Here is a 25,884-nt window from a genome sequence, read left to right as displayed (position 1 = left end):
CAGAAGAAAATTGCGAGGCATTATAGTTCTCTGGGCTAGATTACCCTTTACCTGCAAAGTGTAAACACTTATGGTTGATTCATAAACTTCTATATCTTTGTTATCTTAGATATTATAATTCATAAAGTATACCATGACTGATAGTAATATCTGCCATGAGCACAGAGTGGAAAGTGATGGGATATACCGCATATACAGTTCATCTGGGGACTACAATCTTTTAAAATATTATAAAGCATTCTCACTGTGCCTTGATTTTTACTGTATACATATCATCAGAGTAACACCATCTGTCCTACATAACCCAAGAGGATACTTTGAGCACTTAACAAAACAAAGAGTGTAAACCAAATAAAAAGGTTTATGAACTGTAAAGTAAAATGTCAATGCTATATTTATTTTTAAAAAACCTCATTTATATGATTAAATTAATTTTAATAGAGGTAATAGGATGCAGGCAGAAAACAGAGGGTGGTAATATCTTGTTACTCAGATTTTAAAATTTCTCTGTTGCTATATAAAAACTCATTTTTAGAATATTGTCAGGTACAGTATATGGCTGCTCACACAAGTCACCTGAGAAAACTGAGATCATTCAGCTGGTCTCACTCTGATTTGCTATTCTTTCTGGCCATGCCTAGTCTCACCTCTATGAAGCCTGTGGGACACAGGCTTGCCTTGGCAAAAAATAATGATAATAGTAAGTTCAGGGTTCAGTAAGGTAATAGACATCTGAAGTGAAGCTAGGTTGGGGGAAATCTTTTCGCTAGAATCAACGCACATCACACTCCATTGGCCAGTGATTGGTTGACAGGTAATGAGAAAGAAATCCCAAACTTTTTAGTAAGAAGTAAAAAGTGTATAAACCACCTATGCACAGATGGTGGTGAAATGAGGCTTTCAAAGTGTTAAAATACCAAGTAATTCTAACCATACTGAAAAGACAGAGCTATTCATCACTCATTTTTAGGTGTAATACAATATTTATAGCTGTTAGATGCACACCTATCTAACATCAATATGATACACAGTGCATATCCTCTCCTGTTAATTTGAGTAAACAAATTACTGTGAATGAAAAGTATGCTGATTAAAGCTTATCCAAGGAAAGTTGTATACAAACAATTTAATAAGAAATTATGTAAATGGTCAAATTATATTTTGTTAGTAATTTAAATTTGATTATTAAATAAAGCTAAGTTTATGAAGTTTTCATCGTTAGTTTTCTTTTTTCTATGATTATGTTGATTATGTTTTTTCTAAACCCTTTACTGGAAAACAGAAATGAATAAGAGGCCATAAAATGGGTCAAATGATTGTTAATCAAGATGTATATCAGAAAATATTTGATTATTTAATAACATGCGAATTAAATATAGTTTCAGCATGTGGAATGCTAATTCACTACCATTATTTTACTTGTCATAGAATGAAGCAAACAAAGTTCATCACATTCTCTTGTATTCTTTTAATAGATCATAACTTTTTTGTTTATTGAAAAGAAGTACTGCAGTACTGAGAGAGCTATGGAAACCACTTGAAGTGATGAAAAACAAAAATTTTCTGTAACAGATGTTGGCTAAAAAGTCAGACATGCTTCTGAGCATGAAACATACAAAACTCTGGTAAAAGTAGACGAATAAATGCCAAATTTCTTTTTTTGCTGACACTGAATTTCAGAGTTACTTTTAAAAGCTTCCCAAAATTGAAGAAGATATTTCAAATCCATGGCTGTGTCTGTCTGTATGTAATACAATATACTGCTTACAGATGTAAATATTTTGCTAAGTGCGATAAACCAGTCACAAAAAGCAATATACTGTATAATACTGTATGATTTCACTTGTATGAGGTACTTAGTGTAGTCAAAATCAGAAACAAAAAGTGGAATGATGGTTGCTAGAGACTGGGCAGGATATGGGGTAAAGCAGAAGGCAGAGAATGAGAATTCATTGTTTAATAGGGACAGGGTTTCAGTTTTGCAAGATGAAGAGTTCTGCAGATGAATAGTGGTGATGGTTGAACAATATAAATTTACTTAAAACCGCTGAACTGTACATTTAGAAGTGGTTAAAATGATAAAGTTTTTGTCTATTTTACCATAATTTCAAAAAAAAAAATCATGATGTGATTCTTTTGTAAGTGCAGAATATCTTATTATTGATGTAATTGGTCATCTACAGTTACATAAAATACCTATAATTACTAGGCTTGTGGACTTGACCCCAGCTGGTGTGACAGTTGGCTTCTAATTATTGACAGGTACTATTTTTTTCTGGAGTGTTTTCCCTGGCCAAACAAGAGCTCATCAATTGCTCAAGTAAGAGGTTATCTGGCCAGCCACTCTTAGCCATCAACAACTAAAGACTTTCTCACATGAGGACTTCTTTCAAGGAGAAGCTGGCTCCCTTACCTTAAAATTAAAACAACACTTAGGTTCAATTGGTGCTACAGATGTCCCTGTGAGATCTTGCTAAAGCAAGTCTCTGGGTAAAACCAAATTCTCGTTTGGATTTTTTCCATGGTTTATGCTTCTCCTTCCACTTCTTTCTCCTGAAAGCCCTCTTAAATAAATAACTTTCTCAGGTATTACCTCTGGTTCCAGGGAACCAAACCTAAACAATAGCAAGTATAGCACCTATTTACTAAAAAATCTCTGGAAACTCAGGATTATCAAATGAATGAACGTATCAGACCTCTCTATGTTAAATCTAGCAGGCCTCTTTTTCAGCATAATTATGATCTTAAAATTCAAATCCGACTATATACTCAGTGCTTTGGAAGTACCTGTTGCAAGCTCATGTGAAAAATTGTTAACTTTAGGAGTATTGTCCAGAATATTTCAGGTCTGGTAAAACAGATTGTTACCATTAATAAAATCTTGCCTATTATGGAAGAGAAGTCCAGATGGATGTCATAGGAAATAGCTGTGGACCTGATGTTAACAATGTATTAAGTTTATTATGAGTAGGTTGGCTGAAAAAGTAAAAGAAACTAAAAAAAGCCTTATGGGCATATGGGAACATCAGGCCATCTCTTACAATGGTGAATAGTGTTTTGCTGAAATATGATTGCAGGGCTATTTCCAATAACCTCTGCCAGAAAGTATTAAACAGAATACATCATGGCTATTTGAGCTCATGAAATGGTGCAAAGGAAGAGAATGGGCTACCATATTTTGGCAAGAATTCAACAAAGGAATTGATGAAAAAGTAGCTTCTTGTTTGTTGTGCCAACTCTTATAGCATGAAAATATGAAAGAGATACTAATGAGAAGAGCAGCAGCTGTCATACTGTGAGAACAAGTTGGCACATGAAAAGAAACAGTTATTACTACTGTTATTAGAGACTTGGAATTGTCATTTTAGAGTCTGGAACCACTAACATAAAAAGAGGTGAGAAGGAAACACAGCATAGTCAATATTCATATAGAGTTAATAATGGCAAGTATAAAAATGTAGAATATGAATTTTGACAAAATACACTGTTCATGAGTATGCAAATAATTTTGAAATATGCATAATTTATAAATTAATTTACGCAAAAAATTTAGAGAATTAGCTTACTCAAAGAGTGCCCATTGGGGGAAATTATTCACTAAATTTAATTTTTTTCACATTAATTAGTCATATGTAAGATATTCATTTTGTTAAGTGATCTGTCAATTACAAGTTGGATCCTGATAAAATATGGAGAATCACATAAAAGCATTCAAATTTTAAAATGTTAATGTAGTTTTTCAAAACATATAGTATATAAATGCTGAAAGTATTACTCAAGCCAAAGAGAGTAGATCAAATAATGAACCCTCTAAATTATCATAAATTTTCTTCTTCAGTAAGTAGTTCACCTATGATCTTTTACACGCATCTGTGAACAGGCTAATTTATCTGCATGTGAATTATAACAAACACTGAATATACTTTACGTGTAATTTTGTAACACATTTTGGGATTGATTCATTCATCAGTATAAGATCAATGTTTACTTTTTACTGATATTATCACTAACAAATTCGAATTTTAAAAAATATAGCACATAAATGGCATTAAAACCCATTATCATCACAATTCAGACCAAATAGACCATAAATTTTTGGACAATGTTTATTAACCCTTGTAACACAATGATTCACTTTGCTTACTATATATTTTGGGATATAGTAAGCACATTGATAGATACCATTGTTAAACATGTAGAATGCTATTCATGTGTATCTGAATTTATAAACCAATGACACAACAAAATTAAAGTAAGTGAAATAAATGCATTATAAACTTTAAAAATATAAAACTCCATTCAAGTCATTTGTGATTTCTTTCATTACACAAAAATTTTGATAGAGATTATTAGATCCAAACTCTCTTAAAATTTACTATTGCCAAAGATAATTACATTGCATATTCCATACAACAGAATCCATTATAACAATATTTAAATTGACCTTGGTTTGAGTACAGAATTTTACACATGATGCTGGGAAAATCACATAATCATTGTTTTCCCAATTATAAGACATGAAATTATTTTCTGTTGTGGTCTTCCCTACAGGATAATCATAAGCTTAAATGGTTAAAGTACCATAAATATGAAAGATTTTATTATCTTTGTTAGCAACCAACACATTTAGGGAGCATTCTCAACTGAACGTTTAATGTTTCCCAGTGGTAGACTAATCATCATATTATAGCCCTTGAAGAAATAATCTGATGTCATTAAATCAGTTTCTCTGTTTCTTCTTTTTTGTTCAACTCCTGAACTGAAGTTGAAAAATGAATGACCAAGAGACAAAAATGATGGACAAACTTAAGCTGTTATATTTATATCTTTCAAATATTTATCCCCTGGAGAATAGCTGCCATTTGGAACATGAAACAGAATCATTTATTTCATCTTTTCAAGTTCTAGGATGTTCTCATTAGAAATCATGTGTTACTAAAAATCCTGACCAAAGGCTGGGGAGGGGTAAGAAAGAAAAACATTATCACCTAAGCAACAATAATAAGAATGTAAACTCCATGAGGGCAGAAATGATTAAATATTTTCCTAATTTCTATAATCTCATGAATATTTTTAAATGCCAGCACATAGTAGGATGTAAAAAGATTATTTGTTTCCTTTGCTGTGCAGAAGCTCTTTAGTTTAATTAGATCCCGTCTGTCAATTTTGGCTTTTGATGCCATTGCTTTTGGTGTTTTAGTGATGACGTCCTTGCCCATGCCTATGTCCTGAATGGTATTGCCTAGGCTTTCTTATAGGGTTTTTATGGTTTTAGGTCTGACATTTAATCCATCTTGAATTAATTTTTGTATAAGTTGTAAGGAAGGGATCCAGTTTCAGCTTTCTACATATGGCTAGCCAGTTTTCCCAGAACCATTTATTAAATAGGGAATCCTTTCACCATTTCTTGTTTTTGTCGGGTTTTTCAAAGATCAGATGGTTGCAGATGTGTGGTATTATTTCTGACGGCTCTGTTCTGTTCCATTGGTCTATATCTCTGTTTTGGTACCAGTACCATGCTGTTTCAGTTACTATAGCCTTGTAGTATAGTTTGATGTCAGGTAGTGTGAGGCCTCCAGCTTTGTTCCTTTGGCTTAGATTGTCTTGGCAATGCGGGCTCTTTTTTGGTTCCATATGAACTTTGGAGTAGTTTTTTCCAATTCTGTGAAGAAAGTCATTGGTAGCTTGATGGGGATGGCATTGAATCTCTTTAAATTACCTTGGGCAGTATGGCCATTTTCACGATCCAACCCAAATGTCCATCAGTGATAGACTGGATTAAGAAAATGTGGCACATATACACCACAGAATACTATGCAACCGTAAAAATGGATGAGTTCATGTCCTTTGTAGGGACATGGATGAAGCTGGAAACCATCATTCTCAGCAAACTATCACAAGGACAGAAAACCAGACACCACATGTTCTCACTCATAGGTGGGAATTGAACAATAAGAACACTTGGACACAGGATGGGGAACATCACACACTGGCACTTGTCGTGGGGTGGGGGGAGGGGGCAAGAATAGCATTAGGAGATATACCTAATGTTAATGACCAGTTAATCGGTGCAGCACATCAACATGGCACATGTATACATATGTAACAAACCTGCATGTTGTGCACATGTACCTAGAACTTAAAGTATAATAATAAAAAAAGAATATTTGTTCGTGTCTGAGTTCAGAAAACACTAACCCAAAATATGCCTCCTTAAAGGTCACTCTGACCTTTTTTTTTGCCACCCTTTCTTCTGTCTCCCTCTCTCCCCACAAAGCAAGCCATAGAAGCTAGAATTCCTATGCCCTAAAGAAAGGTCACTTTCTGCCTTGTTCTCTCTCTTTTTGAAGATTCTCATATGACTGGTGTCCTGCCCCCATATCTAGGGGGAAGGAACGTCATAGACATAGGAAAGAATCCGAACAAACAAACAGGCCTTGCTGAGTTCCCCAGTTTATTACCATTAGATCATACCCCTTTTTGTCCATTTATGTTTCTCCACCATTACTCACTTCTTTCATCAGACTTAGCTTAAAAATATGGTTTTCTCTGTGTCTGTAGGTCTTCATTCTGAACGCTCCAATGTCACAAAAGACTTTGGTTGAATAAATTTGTTCTGCTTTTCTGTTGTAAATCTATGTTGTTATAGGGGTGTCAGCCATGAACCTTGTGATGGGTAATGAAAAGATTTAACTTTTTCTCCCCTACATTGCATAAATGAATGACTTGTTTGCATTTGGTTTGCATTTAGGAAGTGTTTAAAATAGGCAAATTCATAGAGATAGAAAGTACATTAGAATTACCTGGGGCTGGGGGAAGGAGGGATGATAACAAAGTTTTCAAAATCGTCATTGCCTAACATCATGAATGTGATTAATGCCACAAAGTTTTACAAAAGAAATGGTTAAAATGGCAATTTTTAATATATATTCCATAGAAATAAAATATTTTTAAAGAACTATTACTTTAATATGGAAAAATATACCATTTTAGAAATAAGCGGATAAAATCACGCAAAGAACCCAGAAAAAGTGAGCATTTATGATCCTAAAGTACCTATCTTAAAGCATACTATTAATAATATGTAGTTTTCAGGTAAAAATTATAGAATGATAAATGAACATATCTTAAGTGGAGAATTGCTAAGTTTTGATAAATACATGCATCCATGAAACTATCATTCCTGTTGACATAGAATATTGCCAACACCTCAGAAAGTACCCTCATCCAAGGGTTTGCTGAAGATGCCTTATAAAAATTTGCAAGAGAAGATTGACAAATTTTCAGGAATTTTATGAACTATTTGTTAAACACAAGTTTTATTAAAAATAATTATCTAAACTTACAACTAAATACATTATATTAAAAGCAAAATAGATGTATAATAAAATATCTTACTAATAATTATTTTACTATATATTACTGTTCTCTTGTGCTCATGAAGTTATATTATCATATTGCCTGAAAATAAATTTATGATGACATGAACAAAAAAAAAAAGAAGTATTAGATTTTGTTATGCTACTGCAATTTCCTGATTCTGTATTCAGTGATTTCAACTTCCCAATGGTTGTTTGAAATATACAAATTGTAAATTTTGTGAATTAGGGTTTTTCCCTTCCACAGAGAAGTTTTTAAACATATACTTGTACCCCAGCGCTCATACACCTTTTCAGCCATTCACTGTTCCCCAGAGACTACCTATGTTTTTCATCCCTAACCATAGTTTAATTTTGCCTGTTCTTGAATTTCACATGAATGTAATCATAAAAGATATTCTTTTGTGCTTCTAAGTTTTTGAAATCTTTTCCATATTTCCATGTATATCAGTATCTTATTATTTTTCATTGCTAAGGTGTGTTCTATAATAGGAATATACTGCAATTTATTTATCCAGCCTTCTTATGACAATACGTGAGTTATTTACAATTTGGTGTTATCTTGAATTAAGCTACTACATACATTCTTGCACAGTCTTTTGTGGAGATATATATATATATATATATATATATATATATATTCTAATTTTTCTTAAGTAAATATTTTTCTTAGGTAAATATCTAAAAGCAGAATTGATGTATCATGGGTCTTCAAATACGTTTAATTTTAAAGAAGTTGCCAAATAGTTTTGCAGAATGTGTACAATTTCATGTTCCCACCAGCAATACAGGAGAGTTCTAATAGCTATATTTCTTTCTCTCTTTTTTTTTTTTTTTTGAGGTAGAGTCTCGCTCGTTGCCCAGGCTGGAGTGCAGTGGCGGGATCTCTGCTCACTGCAAGCTCCACCTCTCGGGTTCACGCCATTCTCCTGCCTCAGCCCCACTCCCTGAGCAGCTGGGACCACAGGTGCCCGCCACCATGACCGGCCAATCTCTTGAATTTTTAGCAGAGATGGGGTTTCACTGTGTAAGCCAGGATGGTCTTGATCTCCCGACCTCGTGATCTGCCCGCCTCGGCCTTCCAAAGTACTGGGATTATAGGCGTGAGCCACCGCGCCGGGCCTTTTTTTTTGAGATGGATTTTTTGCTCTTGTTGCCAGGCTGGAGTGCAATGGCACAATCTCAGCTCATTGCAACCTCTGCATCCAAGGTTCATGTGATTCTCCTGCCTCAGCCTCCTCAGTAGCTGGGATTACAGGCATGTGCCACCAGGCCCGGCTAATTTTGTATTTTTAGTAGAGATGGGGTTTCTCCATGTTGATCAGGCTGGCCTCGAACTCCCTACCTCAGGTGATCAGCCCACCTTGGCCTCCCAAAGTGCTGGGATTACAGGTGTGAGCCACCATGCCCGGCCATAGCTATATTTCTTACCAAATACATAGTATACATGTCTTTTAAGTTTTAGTAATTTTAGAAAATTTGAAATGATATCACATTATGAGTTTAATTTGATGATTAATGGTGTTGATCATCCTTATGTGATTGTTAGCCAGCTATCTGTACATCTTTACTTGTAAAGTGTCTATTCATGTCTCTTGCTCAATTTCTGAGTTGTTTTTTGCTATTGTTTTGTATGAGTTCTTTTTATTGCTGATACAAATGCTTTGTCAAATCCATATATTATAAATATTGTATCTGACTTAACTTTGTCTTTATTTGAAAGTAAGATTTGATAGGCATAAATTCTAATTTTGATAATTTTTTTTTTTTTTTTTCTGAGACTGAGTCTTGCTCTGTTGCCCAGGCTGGAGGGCTGTGGTGAGATCTCAGCTCACTGCAACCTCCGCCTTCCGGGTTTAAGCAATTGTCCTGCCTCAGCTTCCGGAGTAGCTGGGATTACAGGCGCCCACCAACATGCCAAGCTAATTTTTGTATTTTTAGTAGAAATGGGGTTTTACCATGTTAGGCAGGCTGGTCTCGAACATCTGACCTTGTGATCCACCCATCTTGGCCTCCCAAAGTGCTGAGATTATAGGCATGAGCCCTGTGCCTGGCCTGAATTCTGATAAATTCTAATCTATTTTCTTTATTGGTTGGTGCATTTTGTTCTTTCTAAAAAAACCTCTTCTATTTCAAGGTTATTAGGATGTCCTTCTATGATTTCTCCTAGAAGACTTCACTTTAAATATATGTTTCATCTTACATAAATTTTTGCATATAAATTCAGGTAGGTGTTGATGTTAGTTTTCTTTTCTATGTGGATATCCAGCAGTTCTAAGACCATTTTTTGAAAAATATTCTTTCTGTATTGAATTGCCTTTGTATTTTGTCAGAAAGCAACTGGCCTTTTATGTGTACCTCCTTCTCTTCTATTGATTTCTTTTTCTGGACATAAGAAAACACTATCTTAATCACTGTAACGTTATAGTAAGGAATATTAAGACTTGAAACAAGTAGGTGGAGCCTTTCAACTGTTTTTCTTTTTTTAACCCAACATTCTTTTAGGCTGTGAAAGTTATTTTAAATGTCTATACACATATTATTCACAACTCATCAATTATTGCAAGAAACCATTTTGTTGGAATTTTGACTTGAATCACTTCTTATCTTTTTAGATCAGTTGAAATCTTAGCAATATTTGGCTATTTAATTAATGAACATAATACATGCCTTCATTTATTTAGGTCATCTTTAATTTCCTGTAGCAATCTCGTGCAGATTTTTTTTTGTGGGGGGGGGTGGCGGGGGGGATAGTCTCCCTTTGTTGCCCAGGCTGGAGTGCAAGTGCAGTGGTGGCCTGATCTCAGCTTGCTACCACCTCCGCCTCCCAGGTTCTAGTGATTCTCATGCCTCAGCCTCCCAAGTAGTTGGGACCACAGGTGCATAGCACCAGCCCGACCACTTTTACAGTTTCCTACTAGAGGTTTTTCAATTTTTTTATTACACTTTAGTTTATAGATTTTGATGCATCTGTTAAGTTGCTGGTAACTCACTTTGAACTTGAAAAGGCTTGGTTTTATACTTCGTAAGGCACACTTTGGAAAACTCAAGGTTTTTTTTAAGCACCTTTAATTTGGCAAGACTCAAACTCCAAACTTTTCTTCCTACCCTACCAGGCTTTGGCAGAGCCTGGACTCTCTTCTTGGTCTTTCAGTCCTTTGGTTTTTATTTTCTTTTAGTTTATTTGTTTTGTTTTATTTTCTTGATTTTTTACTTGGCTCTTTGTACTCTCTAGCATGGCTAGGAAGCTTAGGAGTAAGTCATGTCATTAAGAGAAGTTTATAGATATATTTTGGGTAGGCTCAGTTTTGACTTCCTTCTTTCTGGAACTTCTTTAATTTCCAGCCACTTGGGTTACCTAAAATTCTGTTTTGTGAAATCTTAAGCTGATAGCACAACAGCATTTTGCTTGAGTTCTACCTGCCATGCTCGTGCAGATTTGGAAATATCAGCAGGGGAAAGACATGGATGCTTGGGTCTCATCCTGTTGAATTACACTGTGGAGAATTGAATTCTCTGAAGTTTATTCCTGACTTAAACAGCAACCTAATGCTTTCTTACAACTGTTTCCCACACCCCTGTCCCCGAGAGTTTGTAAGTGTTATCTTTGATCTGGTTATTTCAAAACAAGCCACTCTGCTATTTCTGGAATTGGAAATCACTATTTTATTTTAAAAGTACAATGTAAAGGCATTGCTATATCATTTACTTACCATATCTCTAACTTGAATTTTTACCAAACAAACATTTAGAGTTTGATAAACCACAGGGAACATATATTAAAGATTGAATTTGAAGAAATTTTTCAAAAAAAAGTTTAGTGGCAATGCATTCAATTACTATGTGACATATGTGTAGTTGAATTCACCGTCAATTTCTCTAAAAACTAGCTTTAAAACTCAATTTATATTTTAATGTTATTCAGACTTTAAAGTTTAGCTACTTGAGATCTAAAATTTAAAAGACCACGAAATGATGACAGCTAGTTCTCAGACTTGTAGGATATCTGCAGTATCCTATATACTTCAGTCCTATGTTCAGAACATATTCAGAAATAATCTTAGAAAAATTAATTATCATGAAGAAAAACACCACCAAAAACAAAACACCAGAAATAGGTTTGCTAAACACAAGGGGCTTGTAAAACATCAGTGATATCTATTAAAAAATTTATAAAACATGTTCAATAACAACAAAAAAATGAGTCTTACAATTTAGCATCAAAAAGGTACAGATAAATTACTTCTTCTTCTTTTTTTGATGTAGTCTCACTCTGTCTCCCAGGCTGGAGTGCAGTGGCACGAGCTTGGCTCACTGCAGCCTCTACCTCCCAGGTTCCAGCGATTCCTGTGCCTCAGTCTCTCAAGTAGTAGGGATTACAGGTGCACACCACCATGCCTGGGTAATTTTTGGTATTTTTAGTATAGAAGGGCTTTCACCATGTTAGCCAGGTTGCTCTTGAACTCCTAACCTCAAGTGATTCACCCGCCTCTGCCACCAAAGTTCTGGGATGACAGGCAAAGTCACTTGTTTCTTTTTATCTTGAGAAAGTGAATGATTGAAGAGAGTTACAATTTCTCATGCAATATATTTTGTCAACTACAAATATTCCTCCTCCTGAAAGGTCTCAAAAATGTATGAAAAGTGAAAGACAGTAAACTTGGTTGAGTAAAATTTCTTCTTGGTGTCATTTCAAATGGATCCATTCTCAAACAGGCTCTCTTCTTATTATTGCACAGTGGCTGGAGAAGCTCCAGACCTCATAACCTCTCACATCTTTTCTGGTAGTAAGAGGAAAATCCATTTTTCTAAATTACAAGCAAAAGTCGTTGTTTATAATAGACTCTTATCGGTCATATGAGCATCTTGATCTAGTTATAGAAGTCAGAAGTTTATGATGGACTGATTCCAAGGTACATTGTTCACATAAAACCTTTCTTTTCAAAAGGGATGTGGAACCCCACCTGAAATACACAACAGAGAATGGTACAAATGCAATTTTTTTAAAGGAAAATGGTAAGAACAATCATTATTGGAGGGCCACGATGTAACTAATATCTACTAAACACTCAATATAGTTTAATGGGTTTTCTTTCTCTTTAGACCTTATCTAGGACTATTTATCACCAACTTTATTAAGGATGTAATTTTAGTTGGAATGTGTTCCCATGCCCTGGATTCTCCAAGTAAGTCTACCAAGGTCTAATCAAATTCATGTTTATGTTCACGAAAGAAAAGAAAAAAAGAAAGAAAGAAAAAAAAGCATTGCCAAAAAAGAAAAAGAAAGAACAAGAGAAAGAAAGAAAGGAAAAGAAAAGAAAAGCATTGTCCTGCTTTCACAGCCAGTGAGGTAAAGATAGGAACATTCTATTAATAATAGGACTCACATTTTGTTCCATTTAAGTATTTTCCTTTTTTCGTACATATTAAGCTTCTCAAACTGTGCCCAACAAAAGATCCCCACAACAAAAATTCCGGTAATGATCAATATGCAATTTTCTTCCATATTTTTTCTCTTTGATGTGTGCAGGTTGGACTGGGGGATGGAGAAGCTCATGGTTGAGTTATTTTGAGGCATTTCTGAGCTGCTTATTAGCAGGTTCTCATTAGCAGCTTCTTATTACCAGCTTTCCCAGGCAGTTGTGACATGTTTTGAAGATAACTCTTTTGTTCCATTGAAATCATAATGCCTACTTTAATCTGCAATGAATTCTAAAAAAGAGAAGAAAAGGCCAATTAAATTATAAAATACCTCAAAAGTCCTTGTTATATATCACCAGCTTTTACACCTTAGACAATAATAAATTACAGAGTCTTGAGTGAAAAAGTATATTTTGCTTTGAAACCAGTCTGGCAGCAATAATATGTGCTTCCACATAATAATAGGCACCAGAAAAATAAGCAATGCCAATAATCCCTTTAGAGTCGAAAGGAACCCATAAATAAAATAACTTTAGAGAGGCTGGTGTTTACTATAAGTGCCTTCATTAAAAGAGGGATCGAATATCAATATGTCAAACACTTTAGTGACAATTTATTGTGTAATATCAGTGCACCAGGTATTACAGAATTTTGTTTTTTTTTTCTTACTGGTTAATGCAAGACATTATATGATGCTAACTATGCTACGCTAATAAGCACATATGTAATGACACTTTTAATTCTTAAAAAGAAGAAAGTACTGTTACTATTCCCATTTTACTGTGAAGATGCTGAGGCATGGAGAGGTAACAAACTTATCCACTGTTCCATCGTTATAACAAATACGACCTGTCTACTAAGGCAGACAGTCTAATTCTGGTGTCCAGTCTATTCACCCCTAGGCTATACTAACCCTGTTTTAAGGATAATACATGTGTTTCTGAACCTTCTTGTGTAAACCTCCCCTTCTATCTCCTTTCCTCAGATCTCTCTGTTGGCCCCACTTAGCAATGTTTTTCTTTAACTTGGCCAGGCTTCTTACTAACACTGCCACATAAATTTTTCATCTCCTTCCTCCCCTATTCTATGACTTTGTTCATACTATTCTCAATTACTTAAATAACTTGCATTATTCAGTACACATTTAATGATTCCCTATTTAATGATCTAGATACTGTGTAACTCCTATTAACAAATCTATCCTAGTTTGTTCCCTCAGGATTTGGTTTATGAATCACTTTCTCTTCGAAGCAATATATAATATCCTTTCCTCAAACTAATCATTCCTTACTTAATGTTTTATAGTTGCAATTCACATTGAGTACTGTGGATTTCCATTCATTTCTAATTCAAATCCGCAGGATTTTGTGGTGAAATGCGCCTGGGATTCAGCATAAGAAGATAAAAACCAAAGCCAAGTATTACTTGCCAAGTCATTTATTGTAGTTTACATTCCTTCTTGTTACCAAAATGTTAATAATAGCAATTATAATGTGATTTAATTCATAGGATTATTAGGAGGGTCCAATATGATCCAAATAGACATGCTTTATAAAACCATATAGCATAAATATTTTGGTTTCTTAACCCAAAGCTGGTTCCAACCCACACCCACATTGTCCTTAACATTTAACCACTCATTTGCAATCAATCATGTCCAGCCCATAAATCAATGCTATTCTAGCCTGACAGATATTCTAGGGGCATTTTGCTAACTTTAGCTTGTGTGATTTATAAATTAGTCTTAGGCTATCTGTGTCAAAAAGATTGCATGCGGAGGTTTATTTTTATTTTTTTTAAAACTGGATAAAGCAAGTGATTATTGGGCTGTTGCAGTTTGTCCTCCTTCTCATCCTGCTCATCCTTCTTCTTTTTCTGTTTCTTCACAGGTTTATTAAGGTATAATTGCTGTACATTAAATTGCACATTTAAAACATGCAATTTTTTGGATGTTTCCTCATGCCTCTTTGTTACCCATTCCTCCCTCCTCAGTTCCTCTGTCCCTAGGCAACCATTGATCTGTTTTCTGTCACTGTAGACTTCTTTTGCATTTGCTAGCTTTCACATAAGTTGAATCCATATCAAATGTCCTCTTTCCTGTCTGATATATTTCACTTAAATTTATTTTGAAGTTTATTTACATTTTTGTAAGTATTATTAGTTAATTTCTTTTTATTGTTGTGTAGAATTCCATTATATGAATACACTACAGTCAGTTTATTCATTCGCCTGTTAATGGCCAGTAGGGTTGTTTCAAGTTTGCAGTTAATATAAATGATGTGCTATAAGCATTTGCTTACCAGTCTCTTGCGAGCACACGCTTTCAATTCTTATGGATAAATGTGTAGAAATGAAATTGCTGTCATAAAATAGGTGTACATTTAACTTTATAAGAAACTGCCAAACTGTTGAACAAAGCAGTTGTGTCAGTTGTGTCAGCACTCTATCAGAGTTCAGGTTTTGCTTCATCTCCTCAACAACACTTGCTGTACCAGTCATTTTTATTTTTTTCTTCATTTGGTCTTTTGTCCTATTTACAATATTTTTGCCTCACGCCTGTAATCCCAGCACTTTGGAAGGCCAAGATGGGTGGATCCCTTGAGTCCAAAGTTTCAGATCAGCCAGAGCAACATGGCGAAAAACCATCTCTACAAAAAAATACAAAAATTAGCTGGGCGTGGTGGTGTGCTCATGATCACATCACTACACTCTAGCTTGGGCGACAGAGGGAGACTCTGTCTCAAAAAAAAAAAAAAAAAAATCTTGCCAAACCTAAGTTTACTAAGTTTTTTAAGGCAACTTAAAAAAGTTGCCTACTTTTTTAGAAGTTTTGTAATTTTAGTCCTTACATTTAAGTATATGCTTCAAGTTTTTTTATATCTTTAAAAAATCTGATGATGTAGCTTTTTATCTGGTCTTTTCAATTATCTTAGTACTGTTCTTTTAGAAAAGATAATGATTTCCTCAGTAACTTGCTTTGGCAATATTTTGATAATGTAACTGACTAGAGAGTATATGTCTATTTCTGGTCTCTTCTATATGATCTATATGACTATCTTTTTGCCAGTCTCACAGTGTCTTTCTTATAGTAGCCTTGTAATAAATATGAGATAGTGTAAGTCCTCCAAAATGTTTCTTATTCTTCCAAATTTGTTTTGATCATTTTTGTTTCTTTGCATTTCCATATAAATTTTAGAATTAGCCTGCAAAATTATATTTATAAAAGCCTTTTGGGATGTTGATTAGGATTGTGTTAAATTTAAAGATTAATTTGGGAAAAAAAGACATCCTAATATAGACTTTTTTATACCTGTGAAAATGGTATAACTCTGAATTTACTTAGGTCTTGCTTAATTATTTATCTCAGTAATGTTTTGTTGTTTTCACTATATTTGCCATGCACATTTGTCAAAATTTCCTAAATATTATATAGTTTTGATGTTACTAAATATTGTATTTTGGTATATTTTATCATTGTAAATTCTTATTTTTTATTAGTCATACATAGATTCACTGATTCATCTTTTATCCTGAAAATTTTCCCAAACTATTTATTAGTTCTACTGAAATGTTTATGTGTTCATCACGATTTTCTATAGAGATAATCAATCATGTTGTAAGAATGAAAGAATTTTATTTTCATCTATTCGGATCTGAATGATATACATTTCATTTGCTTCCCTATTGCATTCTCTAGAAACTCCAGTAAATACGTTGACTAGAAATAGGGAGAATTAACATCCTAGATTTATTTTTGATCTTTGGGGGAAAGCATTTACTCTTTCATTGCTAAGTATGATGTGAACTGTATGCTTTTCTGTATAAGCCCTTGACGAAGCGCCTTATATTTGTAGGTAGCTGAGAGATTTTTGTCATTTATGGGTATTGAATTTGTCAAATATTTTCCTTCACTGATTGAGATGATCACATGTATTTTAGTCTGTAACTGTGTGAATTACTTTAAAAAGTGTTAAACAAATATCTCAGATATTTTTTGCTATATCTGGCATTTCAAACAAATAAAATATTTTCTCATTAGCTCAGTTACATCTTCCTCTAACTTTGACTTGCATCTATAATCAGACAAGTTGATCACCTTCAATATGATTTAAAAAATAGAGTTGCAATTTTTTCCCTATTGAGGAGAAAACTTCAATTCTATTATTATTTTTCTTTTACCTGCTGGTTTTCTTAGAATGGCTAATTCTAGAATATTTTGAATTCAATTAATATTAATTAATATTTTGTCAGTAAACAAATTTTAAATATAGCTAGTAACAGGATAAACTCCATGGCCTAACCAGCTCAGCATAAATACTGAGTCTGTTCCATAGTTGTTATATGACCTTGGCCCAATTATTTAATGACTCTGTGTTTCAGTTTCTTAATCTAGGAAACAGAAATAGTATTATTACTTACTTCATAGGATTAGTATAATGATTAAATATATTAGTATATAAGTAACTTAGATCAACCTCCAGCATATAATGAGCATGATATGTGTTAAAAATTTTGTATTTGTATGACTAAGTTACTCAATCTCATAACGATATAATTTTTTTATTTGTTAAAATGGGGTAAATAATAGCAGTTAGTTATCTTACAAAATTTCATTCAATGAAATATTGCATGTTAAGTAGTTAGCACATAAGTGATGAATTAAATCTATTTTGATATTATAATTTTATTTTATTTTATTTTTTTTGAGAAACATCTCACTCTGTCACCCAGGCTGGAGGGCAGTGGCACAATCATGACTCACTGCATCCTCAACCTCCCTAGCTCAAAGGAACTCCTGCTTCAGCCTCCCAAGTGGCTGGAACTGTAGGTACATGCTACCATACTGGGATGATTTTTTTTTTTTTTAATGTTGTAGAGATAGGTTCTCCCTATGTTACCAAGGCTGGTCTTGAACTCCTGAGCTCAAGTGATCCTCCTGCCTCAGACTCACACATTGTTGGGATTATAGGCATAAGCCATCATGCCCAGCCCAGTATTTTTATTCTTTTTTAAAAATTTTACTTTAAATTCTGGGATACACGTGCTGAACGTGCAGGTTTGTTACATAGGTATACATGTGCCATGGTGGTTTGCTGTACCTATCAACTTGTCATCTAGTTTTAAGCCCCAGATGTATTAGGTATTTGTCCTAATGGTGTCCCTCCCTTTGCCCCACCATCCCCAGATAGGCCCCAGTGTGGATGTTCCCCTTCCTGTGTCCATGTGTTCTCATTGTTCAACTCCCACTGATGAGTGAGAACATGTGGTATTTGGTTTTATGGTCCTGTGTTAGTTTGCTGAGAATGATGGTTTCCAGCTTTATCCATGTGCCTACAAAGGACATGAACTCATTCTTTTTAATAGCTGTATAGTATTCTATGGCATATATGTGCACATTTTCTTTATCCAGTCTATCACTGATGGGTATTTGGGTTGGTTCCAAGTCTTTGCTGTTGTAAATAGTGCTGCAGTGAACATATGTGTGCATGTGTCTTTATAGTAGAATGATTTATAATCCTTTGGGTATATACACAGTAATAGGATTACTGGGTCAAATGGTATTTCTGGTTCTAGATCTTTGAGGAATCACCACACTGTCTTCCAAAATGGTTGAACTAATTTACACTGTCACCAACAGTGTAAAAGTATTCCTATTTCTCCACATCCTCACCAGCATCTGTTGTTTCCAGACTTTTTAATAATCACCATTCTAACTGGCATGAGTAGGTATCTCATTGTGGTTTTGATTTGCATTTCTCTAATGATCAGTGATGTTGAGGTTTTTTTCATATGTTTGTTGGCCACATAAATGTCTTCTTTTGAGAAGTGTCTGTTCATATCCTTTGCCCACTTCTTGATGGGGTTGCTTTTTTCTTGTAAATTTGTTTAAGTTCCTTGTAGATTCTGGATATTAGACCTCTGTCAGATGGATAGAGTGAAAAAATTTTCTCTCATTCTGTACACTACCTGTTCACTCTGATGATAGTTTATTTTGCTGAGCAGAAGCTCTTTAGTTTAATTAGAATCCATTTGTCAATTTCAGGTTTGTTCCCATTGCTTTTGGTGTTTTATTCATGAAATCTTTGCCCATGTCCGTGTCCTGAATGTTATTGCCTAGGTTTTCTTCTAGGGTTTTTATGGTTTTAAGTCTTATGTTTAAGTCTCTAACCCATCTTGAATTAATTTTTGTATAAGGTGTAAGGAAAAGTTCCAGTTTCTGTTTTCCACATATGGCCAGCCAGTTTTCCCAGCATGATTTATTGAATAGGGAATCCTTTCCCATTGCTTGTTTTTGTCAGGTTTGTCAAAGATCAGATGGTTCTAGATGTGTGGTGTTATTTCTGAGTTATCTGTTCTGTTCCATTGGTCTATATATCTGTTTTGATACCAGTACCATGCTTTTTTGGTTACTGTAGCCTTTTAGTATAGTTTGAAGTCAGGTAGCATGATGCCTCCAGCTTTGTTCTTTTTGCTTAGGATTGTCTTAGTTATATGGGCTCTTTTTTGGTTCCATATGAAATTTAAAGTAACATTTTTTAGTTCTGTGAGGAAAGTCAATGGTAGCTTGTAGGAATATTTCATCCAATTTTCCAAAGCTTACATGAAGTAATTTTTTGAAAGAGCGCATGAGTAATCTAGGAGTAGAATTTCCCTGGGCTGACTTAATAGAGACAGCCAAGAGTAATAGGAAAGGATCTCTGAAACAAGCTCTATACTACCTTTCTCTTTTTGAATGTTCCAGTTGGATTTGTGTGTTGGTAAAGTGGCTAAATGAACAATTTTGCCTGAGAAATATTCACAGTTGGTGATTTTATGTGGCACAGGGAATATCTTCCTAAGGGACAACATGTTTGCTTTGTAATAGTGAAGATGAAATGTGCTTGAGACAGAGATAGGGAGAGGAGTCACAGCTAAATCCCAGAAATTAGCTGATAACTTTGAAAGCAAGAGATTAAAAGGTTATTGACTGCTACGTTTTTACAACCATTGGTCTCTGTAACTCAACATTATCATGGTAAAAATCCTCTGGAAATTAAGGCATTGCACATTAACCTCTGTTGCTAAGATTTGAGAGTAGTATACATTAACGCTAAAGAGGTATTCTCCCTTGATCTGCATAGGTTGGCTTTCAAACTATTGGTCCCTGCCATCAAGAAACATTTGCAGCATCAAACCAATAAATAGAAGGACTTTTTCTTAGAACTTTGGGACTGGGTTGGTCTAACATCTTTTCTCTTTCATTCATGTTATTTAAAAAATACCACAAGAAATTCCTTTCTGTGGCTATATTACCTATACTCTCATTCCTATATTTGTCAGCTCACTAGCTGAATAATTATTTCCTGGCTAATTCTTCTGTTCCCTGTTAGAGACTCCATTCAGTTGTGAACAACTTCTCCTTCTTCCTGTCATCCATTCCAAACATATGACTTCCTTGCTGACCTCTGGCTGGGTAACATCAAAACTTTCATCTCCATGTTACCTTCAGGCCTAGAAGTGAATTTCAAATTGCCTACAGAGTCATGAAAGATTTATAGTGAAGCTAAGGAAGCTTGAGTTTGAGAACTCCTCATTTGAATTGGTATTTTCCAAGGGCTCTAGAAATATGTTCATACAGTTTTGTAAAATGTGTAATATTTTAGTATTTGATTACATAAATTATGACCACTTTCAATTAAGATTCACTTTTGTGGTATAATTTTATATTTGTAATTTTTTTTTTACTTAAGGAGGACCTCTAAAATTGTATAAATGTCAGATGCCACAGAGCCTGTATCTGTCATTGTTAATTCGCAAATAAAAAATGTCTTATTTAAAAATTAATGGGAATAATTGGTCTAAGAAATTTTCTATTTGTCACCTAGGCCATTCTGATACACCTCAGAAAGTGTGTGCTAAAATACTGTAAATCAATTTCGGAAATCACCTTAGTAAATCATGCTTAATAAGATGGAAAAAGAAGTAATCTATTGCACTGAAAAAATATGATGTATTTTGAATTAACTATGGATCCGTATTATCTGATTCTTTGTTCCCCTTTATTGACATAGATAATGAAATGTTGGCAATATATTTAATTTTGTTCTCTTTGGGCAGAGGTAAGTGTATCTTTATCAGGTTGCAAGGATTTACCCATACAGTGAAAACTTTTTAACACTGAGGTAAAAATTATGGGCTGATTGACAGAGATTGACAAAAATTCAGCAAAGTTTTCCCCTCTGAGCTTTGACTTTTTTTTTTTCTGAGACAGAGTCTCGCTCTGTGCCCAGGCTGGAGTGCAGGGGCACCATCTGGGCTCGCTGCAAGCTCCGCCTCCCAGGTTCATGCCATTCTCCTGCCTCAGCCTCCCGAGTACCTGGGACTACAGGCACCTGCCACCACATCCAGCTAATTTATTTGTTGTTGTTGTTGTATTTTTAGAAGAGATGGGGTTTCACCGTGTTAGCCAGGATGGTCTCGATCTCCTGACCTTGTGATCTGCCTGCCTTGGCCTCCTAAAGTGCTGGGATTACAGGCGTGAGCCACCGTGCCCAGCCACTTTGACCTTTTTGGGACGGATGGGGAGATGTTGAGTGATGAGTATCATCTGATCCATAGCAAAGGCTTTCATTTAACAATGCTATTTGATTGCTTAAACAACAAATATCCATTTCTCACAGTTCTAGAGGCTAAAAGTCCTAGATTATAGTGCCAGCATGGTGAAGTTAATGGTGAAGGCCTTCTTCCTGGTTTGCAGGTGGCCATCTTCTCATGGTATTCTTCTAGATGTGTTCTCAAATGGTGGAGAGCACAGAGAGGAAGCAGGCTCTGTTGTGTTTCTTCTCATAAGGATGATAGTTCCTTAAAAGCACTCTACTTTTTTTCATTACAAAGTGAAGAGAGTTATGCATTTTACATTTGAACACTTCACTGATAGCCTATGTCAGGGTGTATCATAATAATGTAAATATAGAAGAATGAGATAAATACTTGAATAATTTATCCATTATTTCATATTTAAAATATGGGTCTCCATAAAGAATATAGTAAGTTTCATATCACAATTATTTTTAAATAAGCCTACATAATAAGTATCTGTTTATTAGAAATACTATAAATGTTTCTAATTATTATATCTGAAACTTAATACATGTAGAAAAAAATTGACATTAGGATGGTGCTAAAAGGAGACATAGTTTAATGAAAAACTCCTACTGTGTAGTAACATTTAATATGTATAGATTATTTAAAATAATTTATTTTCTATTTCCTATATTTCAGGATATTTTATATGTATATTTTATATAAATATCCCTTGAGACATGTTAGTTTATATACTGTCTCGATATTTACCTGATTTTAACTCTCCAAAATGATTATCCCATTTTAAAACCTAATATTGCCTTTTCATTTAAAAAATGAATGTCAAATATTTTTATATTACCACTTAAGATTTTAGTACTTTTTTCTAAGCATTTAACAATGATAACTAGGAAAATATAGTGCCAATAGTATGTAAATGGTGGAGTTTATTTAGTGTAAATTGATATTGATTATTGGCAAAAGGGTGAAAATCAAAACTTGAGAGAATGTACAGCTAAAATTAGTCAGAACTTTATGGGATTCATAAAAGTTAAAGTATTATTATCATATTCTTATTTGTCACCATGACAATATGGTTTGAAATAATTTTTCACTTACACCTCCCTCTTTATTTCTTGGTTGGTACCAAAAGCTATGCAGCAAAAGTCTCCGAAATTTTATGAGACTCTCTTAACTTCCAATTTATTCAGTTTATTTTAGCCAGTCCAATCCAGTCCCGTTTAGCACAATAGTATATATTCTAAAAGATTTGGTATAACTTACAAATGAGCACCTTAAGTTTTCTTTTAGCTTTCTATAAACTTTAGGGTCTTCTGAAGCAGAAGCATGTATAAGTTTACATTGTGTTAAGAAGCTGAAAATAAAATAAATATATACTTTTAAATTGTGAATCTGTGCAACCAATGTAGTAAATTCTTTGTTTCAAAATTCATCTCCTTAACACATCTTGTTCATTTATCTTATCTGACAATGTTGATTTTGATAAAAAACTGATTATGTTTATAAAAAGATAAATTATTTTTTAAAAACCAACACTTCCAAAATATCGGACCTGAATTGCTACTTGCAGGTCACCTTAAAAATGTCTGATCAGAACTTAACCTCAGAGTGCCTTTCAAAGTGAAACACTCAGAAGCTGCATGATGGAGTGGAACATAAATAAGCTAGAAATGTAGACACTTGGCTCAAGTAGGAACTCTATTAGGCAATTTCTTAAAAAGTTATTCTACCATCTGGATTGCTCTAGCCAGCTTTAATCGTTCCTAAGATTATGTAAGTACAAATAAACATTACTTTGTAAATTAGGTAAATTTATTTTAATTGCATATTGGTAAACTAATGTTGAATGTAATACCTCAGGTAAATCCTATTATAATTTTTAAAAGAATATTATACATGAATAGATGTTTTCTAGTTTGCTTCTTTACATCTGTATTGGTATGCACTTGATTTCCTTAAAAAGGGTTACACAGACTAATAATTTTGTCTGATTTCACTATATTTCTTTGGCTTTCTCTTACATGATCATAATTTTCTATTGCAAAGGTCACCTATATCATGAGTTCTTAAAGAAAAATTATATATTGTCAAAAATGTATTTACAGGTGCTAGGTTGGGAGATTTGAAAACATATTTAAGGCCGAGTGCAGTGGCTCATGCCTGTAATCCCAGCACTTTGGGAGGCTGAGGCAGGAGAATAGCTTGAACCCAGGAGGTGAAGGTTGCAGTGAGCCTAGGTCATGAGATTGTGTGAAGGCACTCCAGCCTGGGTGACAGAATGAGACTTTGTCTCAGAAACAGAAAAAAAAAAAAAATGTTTAAAACCCAAAGAATGTTTAAAAAAAATCAGAGTAATTCAATTTTGACATTGTAACTTTAACATAATAATATATTGCCCATTTATTTTAATGAAAAAGATTGCTAATATATACTTCTTTATAAGATTGTTTCTAAAAGAAAATCTTAAGATTTTACTTTAGTAGAGAAGCATCCCTATTATTTTTGATGCTTTCAAAGCACCATAATGTGATGTTTAGAGCCTACGTGCATTTACCTATGTTGATTCCTCCTCCAAAAATGTTTATTCCACATCAACTCTGCATTTTTAAATCCTATAAATATTTCAACAACCAACTCAGGTACACTCTCCTTCCTGCCTGAAGGGTTTTGTAGAACCATTAATTAAAATCAATTAATTTAATTCATAGCAATTAATATCTAAATTTTAACTTTCGGTCTCATTTTCTTCTCATAGTTATTCAGTTTTATCTGTCTCAGACATTATGGTGACTTGAGGGCAAAGATTTGATGAACAGGTATACTAACACGAGATTGTGTTAGGGTGTGCAGTTGTGATTATATCTGATCAGTTTTTTGCTTTTTTACCTTTTTGGGGGAGTGCAGGAGAATTCATAGTTATGGCTTCATAGTTTGGTGGTCAGCCAATGATGCAGGTGGATGTTGTGTTTACATACCTCAAGTCTATAATGCTTCTAACTTTAGCAAACCAAGGTGTGTGGCTTAAGAAACTTCTCCAAAGTCAAAGCCGGTTCTCGAATTTTCCTTGGCTTCGATTTTTTGCAGAGACCTCCTAGATTTCTCCATATGTGCACAATTGAGAAATCAGCTATAAATATTTACAGCTTTTATATCAGTATTTCTATTTTTTATCTCACTTATAGATCTTCCTGTCAAATCCTAGCTGTTCTTTCTCTCAACCCACACTTGGCCTGTAACCTCTGGACTGAAAAACTGTAAGTTTTTTTCCAGTAGTTACAAAGCTAGTCTTACATTTAACTGGAAAAACCATGGGTTTTTGCCACATCCTACTACCCCGAAGCTTTCCATTGTGTCTTTCATCTCTTATTTCAAAGTCACTAGGTTTAGTTGTCAACCACAAACAGTGAAAGCTATAGTTTTCTCTAATTAAGCTGGTGAGTAGGATGGCAATAGCCTCAAACAAGAAGGCTGTAGATTTGCCACCATTCTAACCTAATAATGTTGGAGTTTTGAAAAATTAATTGTTTCTCAATTTGTTGTTTACATTTGATTGTTTTCTGGTATTCCAAATTATGATATTTTGAATTTTTTAGTTTTGTATTTGTTTTTTAGTTTTGTATTTGTTTTCTGCTGAAGGGATCACTCAACCACCTCATATGTAATTATCAGAATGTCTGATAAAGTTTGTTTTTTTAAGAAATTCTTACTAAAACCCAATAAAATGTGGAAAAAAATGTAAAGATACAGAGGATATCATTCCTTAGCCAGGTACTACTGCATCAGGTAGAAATTATAAACAAAATAATACCTAATAACATTTAGGCATCATTGAATATCCACATAGCTGAGTTTTGTGAGCATACATGAGCATGTGTAGTATTTTAGCAGACTAAATAATGCAAAGGTATGTTACTTGATGTAAAATAGTTACATGTATTACAAAATAATGTTGACGTATTTCTCCAGAACAAGAAATTACGTTCATCTGACCTCAAATCAGAGGAAAACTGAAAGTGGAAATTATATGTTGAAAACAAAACAATTGTCATCTTCTGAACAAAGATCCCTGCCTCAAAAAAGTCATTTTTCTGTCAATTCTTAAAAAGCATCAAGTTAAGTCAAGTGCTGCATTAACTGGAGTATACTGTAAGATTTATGACCCAATTTCTTTTATAAAAAAAAAAATACAGTGTTGAATAGTTTCAAAAGTACCTTGCACTTAATGAGCTAAAGATATTGGACAGCCTTTTTAACTTTCAAAAACCAGAACATCTCTTTCTCTCCAAAGGATCACAACTCCTCACCAGCAAGGGAACAAAACTGGATGGAGAATGAGTTTGACAAATTGATAGAAGTAGGCTTCAGAAGGTGGGTAATAACAAACTCCTCCAAGCTAAAGGAACATGTTCTAACCCAATGCAAGGAAGCTAAGAACCTTAAAAAGGTTAGATAAATTGCTAACTAGACTAACCATCTTACAGAAAAACATAAATGACTAGAT

This window comes from Hylobates moloch, unplaced genomic scaffold (assembly GCF_009828535.3).
Source record: "Hylobates moloch isolate HMO894 unplaced genomic scaffold, HMol_V3 SCAFFOLD_12, whole genome shotgun sequence".
Taxonomy (NCBI): Eukaryota; Metazoa; Chordata; class Mammalia; order Primates; family Hylobatidae; genus Hylobates; species Hylobates moloch.
The sequence above is the reverse complement of the archived record's forward strand: the minus strand, read 5'-3'. Positions refer to the sequence as shown.